Source organism: Hemitrygon akajei, chromosome 11 (assembly GCF_048418815.1).
Source record: "Hemitrygon akajei chromosome 11, sHemAka1.3, whole genome shotgun sequence".
Lineage (NCBI taxonomy): Eukaryota > Metazoa > Chordata > Chondrichthyes > Myliobatiformes > Dasyatidae > Hemitrygon > Hemitrygon akajei.
The window spans coordinates 41,078,003-41,093,539 of record NC_133134.1 but is presented as its reverse complement, the minus strand read 5'-3'; the positions used below and the strand labels follow the sequence as shown (position 1 = coordinate 41,093,539).

The 15,537-nt window shown below is 41.6% G+C and overlaps 1 protein-coding gene across 1 annotated transcript in view; it reads right to left on the bottom strand.

The window, feature by feature from the left end:
* Positions 1–15,537, bottom strand: part of LOC140735520 (putative sodium-coupled neutral amino acid transporter 10) — a 260,330-nt gene that overhangs the window by 183,669 nt on the left and 61,124 nt on the right. The gene's annotated exons all lie outside the window — the stretch shown is intronic.

The following is a 15,537-nucleotide window of genomic DNA, read 5'->3' as shown; positions in this document are numbered from 1 at the left end:
TCTAGAATTGTTCCAGTGGGCTGAAGGACAACAAATGTGACCCACTATAAAGGAGGAAAGGAGAAAATAAGAGCCCTTTGTCAGTGGAAGGGAAAATGGTTGCACCCTAAAGAAGGATGTGATACAGTAACAACCTCTTGGGAGAAAAAAATAAAATTGAGTAGAACCATCCTGGAATTATGATTGGAAAATTATATTTGACTAATTTGTTGGAGGCTGAGGATGTGTTTAGTGGAATAGTTTGCAAATGTCATTCCACTCTTTAAGGACGGAGGGAGACAAAAGTCAGAGAATTATAGGCCAATTTAGTGTGGATTTGGTGGTTGATAAGATGGTGGAGTCCATTATTAAAGGTCAGTATTTGGAGTACTTAAAGGTACATGATAAAATAGGCTGAAGTCAGCATGGTTTCCTTAAAGGGGAATCTTGCCTGACAGATCTGTTGGAATTCTTTGAGGGATTAACAGACAAGATGGACAAAAGAGAATCAGTGGATGTTGTTTATTTGGACTTCAAGAAGGCCTTTGAAAAGATTCCACAAATGAAACTGCTAAACAAGATAACAGCCCATGGTATTACAGGAAACAAACTAGCATGGATAGAAGATTGGCTGACTGGCATGAGGCAAAGATTAGGAATAAAGGGGGTGTATTCCAATTGGCTGCTGGTCAGTGTTGGGACTGCTTCTTTTTTCATTATATCTGAAGGATCTGGGTGACAGAATTGTTGGCTTTGTGGCCAAGTTTGCAGATGCCACAAAGATAGGTGGAGATGCAGGAAATTTTGAACAACCAGGGAATCTGCAGAAGGACTTAGCCACATAGGAGAATGGGCGAAGAAGTTGCAGGTGGAATACGGTGTAGGGAAGTGTACAATAGAGTCACACACCTTGGCAGAAGGAGTATAAGTGCAGACTATTTTCTACACAGGTTGCAAATTCAGAAATCGTGGTGCAATGTGTTTTGGAAGTCCTAGTGAAGAATTCCCTAACGGTTAACTTTCAGGTTGAGTCAGTGATAAGGAAGGCAAATGTAATGTTAGCATTCATTTCAAGAGGACTAGAATATCATAACAAGGATATAATGCTAAAAATAAAAACACAAAATGCTGGCAGAACTCAGCAGGCCAGACAGCATCTATGGGAGGAGGTAGTGACGACATTTCGGGCCAAAAGGATATAATGCTGAAGCTTTATAAGGCGTTAGTCAGCCCACATTTGGAGTATTGGGAACAGTTTGAGCCCCTAATCTATGAAAGGATGTACTGTCATTGGAGAGGATCTGGAGGAGGTTCATGAGAATGTCCTGGGAATGACAGGGTTAACGCATGAGGAATGTTTGATGGCTTTGGGCCTGTACTTGCTGGAGTTAGAAGAATCAGGAGGGATCTCATTGAAACCAATCTCAATTGAGTGAGCATGAAGAGGATGTTTTCTATAGTGGGTGAGTCCAGGACCAGGGGGCACAGGTTCAGAACACAAGGACATCCCATTAGAACAGAGATGAGGAGCAATTTCTTTAGCCAAATGATGGTGAATTGGGGGAATTCATTGCTACAGTCAGCTGTGGAGGCCAAATCATTGGGTATGCTTAAAGCAGAAGTTGATAGATACTTGATTAGGAAGGGTGGCAAAGGTTACAGGGAGAAGACAGCAGAATGGGGTTGAGAGGGATAGCAAAGCAGCCATGATAGAATGGTGGAGAAGATTCATTGGCCGAATAGCCTAATTCTGCTCCTATGTCTTATAGTTATGGTCTTATAAAGGAGAAATATGATGTATTTGAATTTTCAGAAGATATACAAAAATTCTTGCACAGGAGGTTGATCCACAAGATTAGACCTGGCAGTAAATCCTGAGCTGGATAGGAATTGGGTACGGCAGAGATCGGTGCTTGGGGCCCAGCATTGGGCAATTTAAATCAGCAACTAGGTTGAAAAGACTGAATGTCATGTTTCCAAGTTTACAGATAATACAAAACCAGGTAGGACTGTAAATGTGGAGAAGGATATAAAGTGGCTTTAAGGACATGTGGACAAGCTGACTGAGTGGCCAGGGACATAGCATATGGAGGAAAATACGAAAAAATGTGACATTAGTGAAAATACACATCACTAAAGAGCAGAGTACTTGTTAAATCTTGACAGACTAGGTAGTGTTGATGCTTAAAGAGATCTAGGTGTACTTGTGCACAGATTACCGAATCCAATATGCAGATTAATCAAGCAACTAAGAGGGCAAATATTATGTTAACCATTATTACAAGAGGATATGAATATATAATAATGAGAATAAGGAAGACTTAAAACAATTGTACAGGGGCTAGATAAAAACATACCTACAGAATTGTGTGCAGTTTTTGTTCCTGCCATGCTTATTCTGGGTACTCTCCCAGCTCTTGATATAGCAGAGTAATCTTTCTGTACATGGCACAAAAACCTGTTGCTCTTCCTTGCAGACTTTTTTTGTACCTTTTGCAGTGTGGCTTCTTCTGAAATATTTCACGACGAGCCAAAGTAGACTAGCCGACAAGGTTAATTATCCTGTAATCTCCACATGACGTGGCAACTGCGCCAATTGCTGTCTGTAGCCTCAGCACCTGTCCATATCACTCAAGCAGGTTTTGTAATTTACTGAGGTAACTGCTCCCACTTCTTCAGTCAACTATGAAGGAAGGCAGTGGAGGTGATGATTTATGGTCCTGTACTTTTAAGCATTTGTTCTATTTTCCACTGAATAACCTCCAATGACTAAAACCAATTAAGCCATAAACTAGCAAGTTAATCTGCGGGATGGCCTGGCAGGGCTCATAAAGTCGGTAAACATCACACTCCACTTGAAGAAACAAGAGAATGCAGATTCTGGAACCTGGAGCAAGAAGTAAAGTGCTGGAAGAATACTGCAGGTCAGGCAGCATCTGTGGAGGCAAAAGGACTGTCAGTATTTCAGGCCGGGATCCTGTATCGGTTGCGAGGAGGGGTCTTAACCAGGATCCCCTTTGCTTCCACAGGTACTGCTTGATCCACTGAATTCTTCAAATAATGTATTTTTTGCATCACACAGGACTTAATAGATCATTGTGCATTTCTGCTTAGCATTATTACTTAGTAAAGCAAATAAATGATTACTACTGTGGCAAACAAGTTGTTCTCTTTATCAGGGTTCTGAGCCTGATGTAAGTTATCGAAGCTACAAATTCCTTTCCATGCTGTGGGTTGTATAACTTAAACAGCCTCTTAATCCTTCTGTATTATCTGATGGTTTACTGATATTGAATGAGCTTTGAAACCCCACACTTTTGTCATATACCAGGTGGCTAAGTTATTCATATGATTTACGACAGAGATAGGACTCCAGTTCCAGAAATCCAAGCTGGAATTCTTTGTGGTCAGTGAAGTAAAGCAATTTAAACAGCCTGATTAGTATTACAAAGCTTAGCACTGGTTCTGCATGAGGATCTGAGCATGACTGTTTGGATTAGTTTCTGCATGTGTTTGAACTGTGTGTGGGTGCCCGTGTGTGCCTGTATCTGTTTTAAATTCACCAAATCTGCCCTTTTAGTTCTGGCACACGATTAAAGCTAGCATGCTCCAGTGCGAAGTATATTTATTTTTGATCCACCCCCATCCAAGTATTCTCCTTCTCTCTAGACTCATGGGTTATCAGTTCCTGTTCATGCTGCATTTTGGTGGGGAGTGGACAGAGTGCAGAACAGGACAGGAGGACTGAAGAGAGCAACAAGTGGAGATCGTGGTGGTGAAAGGGAGGAAGAACAGATGGGAGAGGTGGAGAATTCTGTGGAGGAGTGAGGAATGGAGCAGTGGGCAAGTGTCAACTGGTGAGGGTGATAGGCCAGTGGAAGGGCATAGTGATACACCTCTATCCAATCACACTGACTGCTCAATTATATGACTCCTGGGTGCAAAGAGTGGGATCAGTCCTGTTGCTTCTTAAAGGGGAGGTGGCTTGCTGATTGATGGTAAGTGGATAAGGGCATTGATACAATCAAATACCTTGAGGGAAATAGGAAAAACAGGCAAAAAGTCATATACCTCTGAACTTACTAAATGATGGAATAGGCTTGAGGATTGAATGGTGTTCTCACACTCTGTGGTGAACTAGATATACCTGTCTGGACTGCTCCTGTGGCTCCTCCCACAGACCCCTGCTGACTGCTCCTGTGGCTCCTCCCACAGACCCCTGTATAAAGGCATCTGTGGCCTGTTGCTCTGCCTCATTCCCCAGGATGTAGTGTTGTTCATTCTTCCAGTCAATGAAAGCCGATACCTCGCTTCTTACGTCTCAGCGTGAGTTATTGATGGTGCATCACACTCTGAAGTACACCAGCAGCCCTCTACTACTCACCCGCCATCCATAATTTGTTGTGTCAGACCCAATGTCCCTTTAAACGTCATCTGTTTGCTTTTAGGTTCCAGAGTGAATATCAGGATTGGAGTTTGCTGAGTAATTTTTCCTTCCTTGCTGGGTTGTTGTGACAAAGCAATGCCCTGGTTGAGCGGATCCACTCAGATTCCTGTTTGAATCTGAGACATTCCACGTCAATGTTAAACCATCCTAGAATTCTTGTAGCTTGTAAACCTAAAATTCAGAACAATAGGATTTGAATTCAGCATGGGCTGAAATATGCAGTAAAACTGTATTGTGGAGCCGACTCAATGACCAAATGGCCTAATTAGACTCATACATCTTACTGTCTAAAACGGATATTTGACACAAGGTTCTCCAACGTGGTTTTAAACCCCTCCACAATTTCACCTCATATCTGATGCCTGCCACCAAGAAACTAGATCATATGGTGGTGCTAATTTCAATGCCATGGATTCAAAAAATTGGTTTTATCCAAATTAAGTTGTATATATGTGGCGCGTGGCCAAGTGGCTAAGGCGTTGGACTAGCAATCTGAAGGTCGTGAGTTCGTGCCCCAGCCGAGGTAGCGTGTTGAGTCCATGAGCAAGGCACTTAACCACACATTGCTCCAATCCACCCAGCTGAAAATGGGTACTGGCAAAATGCTGCGGGTTATCCTCGCGATAGACTGGCGTCCTATCCGGGAGGGGGAGTCTCGTACTCTCAGTTGCTTCATGCCATGGAAACTGACATAAACACTGGCCTGATGAGCCTATAAGGCTCGGGATAGACTTTAACTTTTCAAATCCAAACACTGCAATTGCCATGGAACAGCCTCAAGGGTACTAGGAACCCAGTGTGCTATGTTCTTGCTTTGCATTTAACTTAAAGGAATACTTTCCTGACATCGGGATACATGAAAGGGCAACCTTTGAACTTACTGAAGGATGGTTAAAGTCTACAGAAGTACAACTACAAAGGAGTGCTTGCTGAAGTATTTAATAGCTGAGCTATTCGTTTGATGGTGACACTGCATCACCACAAAGCCTCAGAATAATCATTGTATGTGACTGAGGAAGAGTCTAGAGCCATGGGTGAGGAGACACATTAATGTCTATTTGGGAAGATCCATGTCACAGAGAGTTTTCAGAGACACCACATCAAACCTGGGCCCATCTAATGACCATTACTCTGGGTAAAAACATCCACCCCTACCCTCTTTTACTCTCTTTCTGTCCCCATACTTATGTCGCTACATCTTGAATACTCCAGGTGCCTCTGCTTCCACTACTAGCCCTGGCAGTACACTCCAGGCCGTAACCACTCACTATGTAACAGCACTTCTTCTCACATCTCTTTTGATTATTGTTCCAGTCACCTCCATTCCCTGCCCCTGCATTTTTGACCCCTCTGCCAATGTGAATAGATTTTCTCTATCTACCCAGTCTTTGAGCATTTTGTTTACTTTCATCAGATCTCTTCACAGTATTCTCTTTTCAAAGAAACACAACCCTAACTTCTCCAGTCTATGCTGAATAACCAAAGTTCATCACTCTAGGAATTGTTTAGTAAATCTCTTTTGTACCATCTCCAAATCTTTCACAAGTCCCCCAAAGTATTATATGGAGAAATGGATATAATATTCCAGCTGTTGCCGAACTATTATCCTTGCCTTTGTATTCTGTTAATAAAATCCATGTTTCCAAACATGTTTTTAAACCATTTTCTCAACCTGCCAAACCACTTTCAATGAACTAGGTACATTTACTGCCAGATTTTTCTGTTAATATGCCCTTTTAGAAATATGACCACTAATCTTTTCCTGGTAATTCTTGCCATTTCTCTGCATTGACTGTCACCTGCCACCTCTCCCCCCATTGCAACAACTTGTCTGTATCTTCATGGAGTCTACATGAAGCCATGAAATGTGGTGCAAATTTGGAAACGGTGCCTTTGCACTTAAGTCCAAATTATTAGGAGAAGCAGCAGTCTTTGCACCAACCCTATGGTACCTCCAGTGTACACTTCACTCCTGTCTCATAAACAACCCTTCACTATTGCCCTCTCTTTGTTGTTACCCATATTACTACTCTTCTTTCTATTCCATGGCCCCTAAAAACACAAGAACTCAAGAAAGTAGGAGCAATATTAGGCTACCCACCCCTCCATTCAGTATTATAATGGATCAACTATGCTGGTCTCAAATACTCATCAGTGCCAGGTTCCCATAGCGCTCGATTCTTTGAACCTTTAGGTATTTATCCATCCCCACTTTAAATGTTTCTAATGATCTGACTGCCACCACACTTGCAAGCAGTTACCTTGCATTACCCTCAGCTATCATGACAAGCCCACTGTGTGGCACATCATTAAGTGCCTTTTGGAAGTCCAAACATATTAATTCAACAATACTTTTCTCATCAGTGCCTGTTATCTATATCTAAAATAGTATTGTAAATATGATGCAATTTGTCTTCAACAAATACATGCAGCCTTGCTTTAATCTTCTTGTAAATGCAGGTACAGGGGTCCCCTGCTTCACGAATGTTCACTTTACACCACTTTGCTTTTACAAGAGACCTACATTAGTAACCTGTTTTCACATTACAAAGAGGGTTTTCGCTTTTATGAAAATTTTTCCCATATAAATTAATGGTTCTTGGCTTTACGTCATTTTGGCTTAAGAAAGGTTTCATAGGAACGCTCTACCTTTGTAAAGCAGGGGACACCTGGTTAACTGCTAATTCTCAAATCCCCTGCTCTACCTGGTTTACTTACCAACGTGAGGCTAAGTACAGATCCAATGTCATATTTAAATTTGCTGATGACGTCACTGACAGCAGCTGAACCAAAGATAGCAACAAATCAGAATATAGGAGGGAGACCGAGAACCTGGCTGAGGGGTGCCACAACAGCAACCTCTCAGGAAGACCAAGGAGCTGGTTATTGACTTCAGGAGGAGGAAACTGGAGATCCATGAGCCAGTCCTCATCGGGGGTCAGAGGTGGAGAGGGTCGAGCACGTAAGTGATGAATAAAGCAAGGCAGCGCCTCTACTTTCTTAGAAGTTTGTGAAAGATTTGGCATGTCATCTAAAACTTCGACAAACCTCTTTAGATGTGTGGTGGAAAGTATACTGGCTAGTTGCATCACGGCCTGGTAAGGAAACACCGATACCCTTGAATAGAAAAGCCTACAAAAAGTAGTGGATACGGCCCAGTCCATAATGGGTAAAGTCCTCCCCACTATTGAGAACATCTACACAGAGTGCTATCGCAGGAAATCAGCATCCATCATCAAGAACCCCCCACCATCCAGGCCATGCTCTCTCCTCGCAGCTGCCACCAGGAAGAAGGTACAAGAGCCTGAAGACTCACACCACCAGGTTCAGGAACAGTTATTACCCCTCAACCATCAGGCTCTTGAACCAGAGGGGATAACTTCACTCTCCCCGTTACTGAACTGTTCCCACAAACTCGGGCGCTCACTTTCAACAACTCTTCCTCTCACGTTCTCGATATTTATTGCTTACTTATTATTATTATTACTTTTTTCTTTTATATTTGCACAGCCTGCTGTCCTTTGTACGTTAGTTGTTTGTCTGTCCTGGTAGGTGCAGTCTTTCATTGATTCTATTCTGTTTCTGTGAATGCCAGCAAGATAATGAGTCTCGAGGTTGTATATGGTGACATGTGTGTACGTCGATAATAACTTTGAACTGTCATTCTTTGTATGGTCTCCTTTCTATCTGACTGAGAAGCACATTTGGTACTGTGAAAAGTAATGTAAATATCACATGCCTACCCCAGGATGGGATTTGAGAAGGAGTAAGAGAGGGACAATCACCCCAACCCCAATCCTAAAAGTAAGGTGACGGGCCTTTCTAATTGTCCAGCACACCAGACCCCTCAAAGAGAGTGCAAAGGAATCAAAGGCTGGTTGATAAGTATTATGACAGAGAAACGTTGCAGGGTTACAGGGATGTAAGTAAAGACAGAATGAGACTGAGATCCACAGCCTGGAGCTGGCATGGGCCTGATGAGTCAACTGACTTCCTTCTCTGTTGAAATAAGGAAATAAGTAAGTAAACTTTATCCCACGCCCTGGTATGAAAAGCTTGCTCCACAGCTAGGAAGCACAAAATGAATATAAACATGCTACATATTATTATGCACTCTAGTATGGTGACACATCCTTCAGTCCACAGAGCCATCCAAAAGAGGATGTGATCTCAGGGCATTTACGTAAAGGTTTTGCCTTACATGTCTCTTCATAATCCTTGATTACATGAAGTGATTTCTCGTGATAACAAATCCACCTCTCTTTCTGTGAATCCATTACTCTGATCAAAATTTCGATGTCTTTTGCTGTTTTCTTTCTATTGTGGTCCAGAACATTGAGCACGTGAGAAGCTGAGCTTTGCCGCTTCCTCCTTTTCTCCCATTTTCTCTTCTTCCTGGAACGTTGTTTCTCTCACCCAGGGGTTCCCAACCTTTTGTATGCCATGGAGCCTTACCATTAACCGGGAGATCCGTGAACCCCAGGCTCGAACCCAACACAACAAATATGAAATCTGGTGCTTACAGATGTTGGAATGTTAATTCTGTCAAGAAGGTGGTGCCATTGAACATACAGATGTCCTCGAGGCAGAGACAGGCTGCAAAAAAATCTTTGTACAAAGTCCAAACATATCTGCAGTAGAGGCTACAGCTGTGAACGAAATGGTACTTCTATTTCATTTTTCATAGCTTCAGGGAATTCTGAAGTGCTTTATAGCCAATGAAGTACTTTGGGAATATAATCATAGCGTTATGTGGAACAGAAAGTAGGCCATTTATGCACCTCAACTCCACAAACACAACAATGATAAATGATTAAAACTATACACTTTGAGGTTTGTTTAGAGGGTATAGATTGGCCAAGAACAAAAAGAAGTGTTTATTTGCTGTTATTTGAAATAATGACACAAGATCTTTTACATTCCACTGAAAGAGCTGGCGAAGTCTCGGTTTAATATCTCATCCACAGGATGGCATCTCCAATAGTGCAGCACTCCTTCCGCTTTGGTTAAAATACTAAACACAGACTAGACCATAAATCATACTGTGCCCTTGTGTTCTACGGGCCTTACTTCTACGCTGACCAAAGGTTTCAGCCAGATTTCAGTCTTTATCTCTGACCACTGAGGAAATTAAGGTTTGAGATAACATTTCAACACACTTTTGTTTGTCTTATGCGTGATTATTTAGACTCTTCTTTCTTGCTTCCAAACTGTTTGTTAGTACCATTAGGGATACAGATGAAGGGCAACGACCACAATCTTGATCCTGAATTGAAGACTAGATTCATTTTAAAGCTAAGCAGCCACTCGGGCTGGTGGTAGTTATTATGAGTTACTCAGTAATCTTTCACCGTGTTCCACTTTACGAACAATAGCTCATTCATTTCAATGCAATCACTGTCTATATCGCTGTCACTTTTTAAGAACAGTAAGTGCTCCCTATGTTTTGACCCTAACCGTACCGATCTTTCAGTACTCCACAGACTGATTTTCCTTCCTTCTCTTCCTGAACTCAAGGAGCCTTCTAAAGACCCAAGAACATTAAAGGTTTGCTGCCTTTCATTCTGAGTCTACACTATGAGGTCTGATCCATTTAGGGGTTAACACTCCAAGGGCTGGATCATCTTTATCTTAAATCCAGTTATTAGACTGGACCTGCCACTCTTCATTTGGTGCTCTGGATAAGAAGATGCTATACTATAATTTTCAATGAAGTCACAATCAGCCTGGTCTACTTTATTGATGAGTTCAAGCAGAGCATTGTGGATATGATGCTGCATACTGGGGTTTGTGTATGCCAACAATGGTAAAGGGATAACAGTCGGAATCAGATTTAATATCATTGGCATACATCTGTTGTTTTGCAGCAGTACAGTGCAATACATTATAATAAAAGCTAAAAATTATAATATATATAATTAAATTAAATAAGTAGAGTGAAATGAAAGGAATGTGAAACCAGTTAGAATGCTCTCCATGGTGTCTCTGTAGAAATTTGCGAGTATCTTTCGTGACATTTCTCCTCAAACTCCTAATGAAAAATAGCCACTGTCATTCCATCTTTGTAATTGCATCGATATGTTGGGCCCAGGACAGATCTTCAGAGGTGTTGACGCCCAGGAACTTGAAACTGTTCACCCTTTCCACTTTCGATCCCTCAATGAGGACTGGTGTGTGTTCCCTCGACTTGCCCTTCCTGAAGTCCACAACAAATTCCTTGGTCTTACTGACAAGGTTGTTGCTGTGACGCCGCTCGCCCAGCTGATCTTTCTCGCTCTCATTTGCCTTCCTGTCACCATCTGAAGTTCTGCCAACAATAGTTGTGTCATTGGCAAACTTATAGGTGGCATTGGAGCTGTGCCTAGCTACAAAATTGTGGGTCTAGAGAGAGTAAAGCAGTACCTAAGACACATCCTTCAGCTGCATCAGTGTTGACTGTCAGGGAGGAAGAGATGTTATTTCCGATCCACACTGACTGTGGCCTCCCAGTGAAAAAGTCAAGGATCCAGTTGCAGAGACAGATACGAGGCCCAGGACTTGGAGCTTGTTGATTACAACTGACGGTATTATTGTGTTGAACGCTGAGCTGTAATCAATAAACAGAAGCTTGACATAGGTATTGCTATTGTCCAGGTGATCCAAGGCTAAGTAAAGAACCAAAGAGATTGTATCTACTGTAGACCTATTGTAGTGATAGCAAGTCGCAGCAGATCCAGCTGCTTGCTTGGGCAAGATTTGATTCTGGCCATGACCAACCTCTCAAAGCACTTCATCACAGTTGATGTGAGTGCCATTGGGTGATAGTCATTGGGGCAGCTCACTCTGTTCTTCGTGAGCACTGGTATGATTGTTACCCTTTTGAAGCAGGTAGGAACCTCCGACAGTAGCAGTGTGATATTGAAGATGTCCTTAAACACTCCCGCCAGTTGGTTGGCACAGGTTTTCAGAGCCCTACCAGGTACATCATCAAGGCCTGATGCCTTGTAGGGGTTCACCCTTTTGAAAGACGTTCTAACATCAACCTCCTAGAGGGACATCACCGGATCTCCCTTTCAAAGCACACATAAAGGGTACTGAGCGCATCCAGGAGCGAAGCATTGTAGCGATTTGTGATGTTAAGTTTCGCTTTGTAGGAAGTAAAAGCTTGCGGATCTTGCCGAAGATGACATGCATCCAGTTCCATCAATCGTGATGGTTAGCAGTGTTAGAAGCGTTAAGAGAGAAACCGAGGAAACCTAGGTTTAACAGAGGCCCAAGATCTCCTCATGGGTCCTCATTCTATCAAGTAAAACTAAAATTAAAAATTAAAAGTAAATCTCTTCACCCATTAATAACAATCAGCCCTTCAGTTGCCCAGGACTAGGCAAGGGATTTCCATTTTAAACAGCTCAATAACTGGACATTTCTCTTCCCTTTTAAAGCACCTCTTCCATGAAATTTTTGGTCACAATTTCTGACATCCCTCTGTTCCTTTTAATACACAGTTTTAGTCTAGTTACCTCTCAGTAATATGCGGGACATTCTCCATGTTATTAATGCAAAATCAATGCACTTTTCGTTGTTTAATAAAAACGTTATAACTTGAATATGTTTAATACTGATTCCCACCTGACGGGATTGAAAATATAGTCTTACATTCCAGAGTGTGAAATTTAAAGCCAGCTTGGTGGGTGGCCTGTTGTGGGTCTTGTTCCCAGCTCGAATGAGTTTATCCTTTAAGTGCACCCACTGGCTAAAGACAGCATTAGAGACCTCTCATTCTTGAACTGCTTTTGTACAAATCGAATAGCAAAGGAAACTGCTAGTTAAAAACCTCTCCTGTTAAAAGAAAACAGGGAAGAAAGAATTTACCAAATCTATACAGCGTATCCTCAGGACAGAGCGAAGTGCTTTACCGCTGAAGGATTAATGCTGAAGTGCAGACACTGTTGTTTTCTGGGCAAACTCAATAGCCAGTTTGGATGAAGCAAGCTCTCACAACAGAAGATGAATGAACAGATAAGCTGTTTTTGCTGGGGAAGGCTGAATATAGCCAGGGTCTGCAAGAACCCTCTGCCCTTCAGGGGAATAGGGTAACAGGGAAACAAGACTAAACCATTATGCCCTTAACCATTTATTTAGATCAATACTGCGGTGTATCTTAAATCTATTTGACAAACATTAATCACTCAAATTCACCTCAATTTTTAAAAAATCAATCTCCAGCACAACTATTTAGTGGATTTGTTCTGTATTTCCCCCCTTCTATGTACACAATCTTCCTGACAACACTTCTATACTGCCTAGATATTGTTTCAAATGTATTGCTGGTGTCCTGGTTTTCTCCACCTGAATAAATAGTTTCCTTCATTATTTAGCTCACTCATTTATATGTTATCCTAACCCCTCAGTCGAATTAGCACTTAATTTTCGATCCACGAGGGGATTTCCCATTTAGACATGTAAAATCTCAATATTAGTCCCACCCAAAGGTGAAAACTAGTATAATACATTATCCTCTTTTGATTAAAGCATCAATAGCATCAATAATGACCCTCAATGTGTTAGAGCTGTATATATCATGTATTCAATCTGCCTTCCTAACTTACCCATTTTACCCACTGAATCATTCTGATAAGTTTATGCTATACTCCAATCCATCATTTCTAAGAAGAGATACAACTCATTCCGAAGTAGAGCCTTCCAGATTCAAGATTTGGAAGTCAAGATTCTAGATTCAAGTTTGTTTAGTGTAAGTGTAAAGGAAAGCAAAATGATTGTTACTCTGGATTTGATGCAACACACAAAAAAAAACACAATAAGATAAAAAACACAATAAATATAAATACGTACGATAGCTTATATACATAGACTGGTTACATGTCCATAAAGTTACACAAAGCACAGGAGTGTCTCTACATAAGGTGACGCTGACAGGCAATGTTAGCGTAGTGTTGGTGCTGGATGTGGTGGGGTGGGTTAGTGGGTGAAGTTGTTGATCAGCCTTACTACTTGGGGAAAGTAACTGGTTTTGAGTCTGGTGGTCCTTGCATGGATAGTACAACTCCTGATGGGAGTTGGATAAACAGTCCAGGAGCAAGGTGGGTGGGGTCCTTCATGATGTTACTGGCCCTTTTCCAGCAGCTTTCTGTATATACGTATGTCCTTGATGGCTGGTAGGCTGGTGCCAGTGATGTGCTGGGTACAGTTTTGATGACCAGTTGTAGAGCGTTCTGATCTGCCGCAGCGCAGTTTTCATACCATGCAGTGATACAGATGGCTGGTGGACTTTGGAGAGATTGACAATTAAAAAGAAGAGCTTTCCCATGACAGCACAGTCAGCAGTAAAATCCCAGGAAACATGCTTGTGATCTTCCAAGTTTCATTGAGGGCGGCTTAAATCGTCACTGCATGGAGTTGCTTGGGAAATTACTATCCATGGGAAAAGTTGGGTTCCCAAAGGGTCCATTAATCACCTCCAACTCTAAACACTGAAGTGTTTCAACTTCCAATAGCATTGGTTTCATGGTCCACCAAAAGAAAAAAGAGGCTTAGACTATGGGCCTCATTCCATAGGCTTGATTATTCAGTAAAAAAAAATTGATTAGAAAAAATATCAAAATGTATATAGATGTTCCTTAAAAGCCAGTATAGGAAATAAATGGATATTACATAGAATGGGGTACGGTCACTCAGAGTGAACTGGAATCAGAATTAGAATCAGATTTATTACTGACATATGTTGTGAGATTTGTATTTTTGCAGCAGCAGTACAGTGCAAGACATAAAAATTCCTATAAGTTACAAAATAATTAAATAGCGCAGAGGACAAATAACGAGGTAGTGTTCATGAGTCCATGGATCGGTCAGAAATTTGAAGGTCAGGGGGAAGAAACTGTTCTTATAATGTTGAGTGTGGGTCTTCAGACTCTTGTACCTCCACAAATCTTCTTACCTTTATGTGCACTGTCAGAAAATATTAGATTTCACTTTATTATTTTAAAGCCACCTTTCAATATCTGCCGATTACAGATATGAAAATTATTGGCAAGTGTGTGCAGGTGTAATTACTCTAATTAAGTAGATTTATAGACTTATGGATTGGTGATTGTTGTTGCTAGGAACCCTCCTTTGAGTTTGGCCACCTATGAAGACCTACCTTGTGTCCCCGGGTCAGAAGAAATCAATGGGAAAGTCACAGTCATGTGAAAAAAATGATCCAGAATTGCCTAAACTTGTAGTTTAATGGTTAAGTTGCTGAACCAGTTCCTTGACACCTGAACTATTTATCTTCCATCGTAAATTCAAATCCACCAGAGCAGCAAGGGAATTTAAACTCGTGAAACTAATTAAGACACAAATTTCAATACATGAATGAAAAGTAACTACCGAATTGACATAGAAATGGGTTTGAAAATCTGTCATCTTCAGCCAATCTGACCTACTTGTGAGCCAAATCTATCAATGTGATTGGCTTTGAGCTGCTTTCTGAATTGGTCTGGCAAGCCCCTCGTTTCAGCACAGAGAAATTAATTTGGAGATTAGCTAAGCCAGTAATGTCCCTACTCCTTGAACAAGTAAATTAATCAAATGATGGTGATGCCTCATTAACGAAGCCACACCTGGTGAAGAAATTCTGTTTTTAATTTATTCATTCACAGGGTATGGATATGCTGACATTTTTGATGTTTTTTAATGATCCTGAATAAAATGTTTATTGGGGTACATATTAGGTAGGCCAAGATTCAGGATCCCCTCAATATTAATCACCAAACTTCTAAACTTGGAGTTCTGTACATCCCTCTGCAACTGGATTCTCAAGTTCCCCATCAGGAAACCAGACCCAGTACAGTAAGGGATAACATCTTCTTGCTACCAATCAAAACAGGCACCTCTCAGGGATGCATGCACAGCCCACCACTCTACTCTCCCCACACGCATGACTGTGCGGTTAAGCACAGCTCAAATACCATCAATAAATTCACCAACACCAGCACTGTTGCCAGCAGAATCTTAGGTGGCGATAAGGAGGTAGGCAGGAGTGAACTAGATCAGCAGGTTGAGAGGCGTCACAATGACAACCTTGCACTCAAAGTCAGCAAGACCAGGGAACTGCTGTTTGACTTCAGGAA